The sequence below is a fragment of the Boleophthalmus pectinirostris genome, unplaced genomic scaffold (assembly GCF_026225935.1).
Source record: "Boleophthalmus pectinirostris isolate CB_2022bp ecotype Guang Dong unplaced genomic scaffold, ASM2622593v1 HiC_scaffold_12, whole genome shotgun sequence".
Lineage (NCBI taxonomy): Eukaryota > Metazoa > Chordata > Actinopteri > Gobiiformes > Gobiidae > Boleophthalmus > Boleophthalmus pectinirostris.
Window position 1 is genome coordinate 4,179,432 of NW_026571018.1, and position 4,939 is coordinate 4,184,370.

The 4,939-nt window shown below is 36.1% G+C and overlaps 1 long non-coding RNA gene across 1 annotated transcript; it reads right to left on the minus strand.

Annotated features, from left to right (window-relative positions):
* Positions 1-259: 259 nt before the first annotated feature.
* LOC129407469 (uncharacterized) lies at positions 260-4,356 on the minus strand. The gene is made up of 3 exons (XR_008631558.1): positions 4,241-4,356; positions 3,305-3,593; positions 260-510 (listed from the first exon to the last, which is right to left on the minus strand). It is a non-coding gene; the product is annotated as an uncharacterized LOC129407469 (long non-coding RNA).
* Between the last annotated feature and the right edge of the window lie 583 nt (positions 4,357-4,939).

Sequence of the window (4,939 nt, forward strand, 5' to 3'; positions counted from 1 at the left end):
ACCAGAGATGGAGGCTCAGGAACTTAACTGAGGCACACAAGTTTGTTATTAAATATAGACAGAGGCAAGATTTATTCTTTAAATGAATATTTAATACAAAATACATATTTAATATTATTATTAATATTAATTATAATAATTATCATTATTATTATTATTATCATTATTATTATCATTATTATTATTATCATCATCATCATCATCATCATCGTTGTTGTTGTTGTTGTTGTTGTTGTTGTTGTTGTTCAATCTCTGACGTCCACTTGACCCAACTCCAGCGATCACTGCAGGCGGATCGTGGCACCGTCACACTCTCAATGCTACTGGAGGTTCCCGGTTGGTCACTGGATCCATTGTGCTCCCCACAAGCAGTAAACATCGACTTGATTTTATCAGATTTCCAATAAACCAGTCCTGCAACTATAAAAAATCCACATGCAAAGAGTACTACCCCTACCACTATTCCAACTATTTTTCCAACTTCTCCACCTTCACCTCCAGGTCGGCACTCTGTACAGGAAACAAAGGAAAGCAGATGTCATGACATATTTCTCATCAGTTCACACAGTTCTCAGGCTCTTTCTCTGAACACTTGACATGGGTGAGGCAAACTATCTCCTTCTATATAGTATCTTAAACACGACAGTTAAATTTGAACATTTGTGAGTGTAACCCGCATCTGAGCCACTTTTATTGTAGCAGGTCAGTTCCGCTCTACCACGATTTCCCCCACTCCCTTAAAGTTGTGGAGTCACACTAACACTCCTCCTCCTCTGCTCCTCTGTGGCTGTGGCATGGTCTGGTGTCGGCAAACAATTCCTCCAAACTTTAAAAACTTTGCATCTTACAGCCTTCTTATTTAGCGCCTCCATACACGTTTTAACACCGTACATGGGGAGACCTGGAATTCAAAGGTCAGGTTTTTGTTATGGACTGATTCATCTTCAATTCAATATCACTGTGTTCCTCAACTCAACTAAGACATACTGATGGTGAGTTAATACATTAATTTGAACCTGGATTACAGCATCTTGCATTAAACTATTATCTGAATTATTGAATCATCATGTGTCAGACTATGCCCATAAAATGCAACCACTGGACTGGTTTTTATTTTCTATTTTGTTCTTGTTTTATTATTGTGTTTTGCTTAAACTCACGACGTCAACTTCACTGCTTATTATTTATCTTTAAATGCATTAATCTCAGTTTTCCTGATTATCTCGAACAGTATTTAATTCCATTCAGATCCTCTTACAGTTTACGTTACGCAGATCAGATATTTTTTGTTGTCCCAAGAGTCAAAAAACAAATAGGAAAACACTCATTTAAATATAAAGCTCCTTCTGACTGGAACAATCTTCCCTCATCGAGTCGTGCTTTAACTTCTGTCCCTTCATTTAAAAATGCTCCGGTTCAGTATTTACAGAACCCATGTCATTGTTTTTAATCATTTTGTTGTATTTCCTGATTATCTTTGTTTTTATTATTATTATTATTAATAATAATAATAATAATAATAATAATAATAATAATTTGTATTATTTGTTTATATTGTTTATTTATTTATTTATTTTTCAAATTTGTTTTATTATGTGTCGAACAGTCAAGTGTGAGTGAGTGTGTGTGACTGTGTGTGTGTGTTTGTGGTTGTGTTGATTTTGTTGTTTTGATGCTTATTTGAATTCATGTATCCTACTGTCTGTCCTACTGTATCTGTCTTTTGTCATTGTATTTATGAGGACCCCCTCAAAAACGAGATGGCGAGACATCTGAAGGGTCTTGTCCTCCAAACCAATAAATTCAAATAAATTCAAATTAAATGATCACAAAACTCTAAATACTGTCTCATGTCCCATTCACTCATACTCGGGCTCCATAAAGAATGAATCTCCTGTTGCTGCTTCTGTAGCTGTAGTCTGCACCATATCTCTAAAATCTGAGTAACATGAGCACCCAAAATCTAACAGCAAAGAATTTTCAACAGGAAGAAAGTTTAATATGGAGAAAAAATAACTCCAGCCCACATACAGTGTGATGTTTGTGTAAATGTCTGGTCTGATTTTCAAAAACACAAACATTATGTCCTGTAAAAGAGGTATTCCAGAGGATGTGATTGCTAAGCAATTTAACCAATCAGAGAAAAGCCTGCTCTAGTTCTGTCAAAACAAACATGGCAGTTTACGAGTAAAAAAAAAACTAAACTAAAAACAAAAAAATGTCATTCTGTATTTTGAAGAGGAGACCATTTGAGAGACAAGTGATATAAAGGAGTGTCCCGTGCTCCAAAGTGGCTGACTTTGAAAAAGCATGTTTTCCGATAAACTCTCATACTGTGTGCTCTTAAATTCATTTGCTTAGTTCTGTTCTCACTTGCTACACCTACATGCACAGAGAACTGCACTAAACAACCAAATTCTTTGCCCCAAAACCTGTCAGACCAGCCCTGTCCCACTCTACAGCAGATCAAAAACACAAATAGGTGTGAACAGAGGGTTAATTTAGCAATAGGACTAAAACTTTGCAGCTGTAATTACTTTAAAAATGGACGCCACATTGGCAGTGGGGAATTAGCAGTAATGAATGGCACTGAGTGCTCTTTTGGACTTTTTTTTTATCATTAAATGAAATTGTGGTATTTTAATGTAAAATTGTTTTGTTATACATTTTAAATGTTTCCATTGAATAATATTGTTATATATTTAGCTAAAACAAGAAATTATAGTTATAACTGGCAATGTACTAGTAAACAGATTTATAAAAAAAACAACAAAAAAAAACAACAACAACAACAAAACAAGTACTGTTAATTGCTGGGTTTCAGATGACATTACTACATTCTATCTGTATTAAATAATATATTAAATTTATTTAACACAGATGGGGGGCATTTAAAATTAACATTGTTCAACTGTTGATTTTTGATGTAATATAAGTCTTGGGTCTAGTCAGTAATGGAAATGATCAGATTCTATATTTGGGAATTTACTTTTCTGATATTTTATGGCAAAGTATAATGTAATTAATATCGAAAAACTGTCTCTTGCCCCCATCTGGAAGAACAACATAATCACATTCTATAATCTGAAGCGCACCAGTACGGGGTGCTCAGACACTTAGGTGGTACTCATGACTAAAACTTTTTGGGAACAACTGTTATGCACAGACACACTTATTTGAAATGCCCCTAAAATATTTAATACCTTTTATTTGTCAACAGAAATAGTGTGATGCCACTTTGAGGACACTTGATCCTGTTTTCATGTCATCTTGATTAAAAGATGTAGGAAGAGAAACTGCTTACCAAGGACTGTGAGATTGCTCCAGACATCTTCAGATTCAGATCCCAGATTACACACGTACTGACCGCTGTGGTTCAGGCTCAAGTTTGTCAGGACCAGAGATATCCGGCTATTATTCAGCTTGAATTCAATGGAGTACTGCAGATGTTTACACTCTTCAAGTCGGTTGTCGTTTCTCAAACAAGCAAAATCATCACCCTTTTCTGTTTGGCATAGTTGTTTTTTTTTCCTGCCTGGGAATATCTTTAAATAGGGTTACACTTTGCCCTACGCAACCCAAAATGTCTTGGTCTGTGAAAAAAACAAAAAGTAAAATCAGTGCACATAATACATTGTTTAGTTATAATTTTACCACAATTAATAGATAAGAGTATGTGACGATAAGAGTAATTTATTTTTAGAATTATTTATATTGTAGATTCTCACTGTTTTTATTGGATGTCTCTATACAGAAGCTACTGACTGGTCACAGTTCGTACACATCTGCTTTACAGTTTTCTTAAAGTTACCAAGTGACACCACAGCTTTGAGTTAAATCATTTTCTATTCAAATTTTGGTCTTCCTCCATTCAGGAGATGGCAGCAGGACCCCCGCCTTCTATTATATTTAGGCCTGGCACTAAAGCTGACAGCACAGCACAGGCATGTCCAAACTATGGCCTGGGGGCCAAATGCGGACCTTCCAGGTGAATTGGCCCAAATTACTTTGCATCAAATAAAAATGAACTTCTGCAAGCCCTCGATCAGCCCTGTGCTTCGTCTGTGTTTAGATCTGTGGCCCTTAATGAAAAAAGTTTGGACACGCCGGCATAGCTTAAATGGCTAACGGACCCATGCGTTCGTACCTTAGACCGTTAGCTGTGTTCCAGATATGTGGAATCAAAACTGATAATCTTAATAAAAACACTATATAAAGCAGAAATTCCAGAATTACTCACATGTGACATTCTCAGCATGTGAACACAAAACGTTCACTATAAGGACCAAAAAAAACAGGATTGCTTGCTGCATGCTGGTACACCTTTTTTCTGGCAGCCTCATACCGGCACTTCACTTCCGCAGTCTCAACATCTTCCGGGTGAGAAGAAAAGGTCACATAGGAATAAGTATTAACTTATAACTTAACTTAAAATTCAGTGTGTTTTATATTTGTGTGCATTTTTATGTTTTATGCATGATTTTAGGACAACCTGGTACTTTCAACCAGTGAGCGTGCAATTTGCACACGTGTCCCAAGGTGCACAGATTCAGGTGTGTGTGTGTGTGTGTGTGTGTGTGTGTGTGCACGAGGAGACAGAGTGCATAATTATTCCAGCGTGACATGCCCAGACAAATTGTGTGTTATCTTTACGGTGGCCTGCCCATGAGGAATATAGCTTTAATAATCCCTCTTTGGTATTTAACTTAAGTATGTTATAAATGATCTTTGAACTTTTATTTTGAAGGCACACAATCTTTGTGAGGAGGCTCGCTTTTGTATCTGGGTGGGGGTGGAGGACTAGTACCTGTTATAAAACAGGTTTTTCTTTAAAGTGTAACTAAACACCAAATCCACCTTTATTGTTATTAAACTGTGTATATGATGTTTTAACAGTTTTATTTAATGTTCTTAGTCATTTGTTGGTCATTTTAGTACA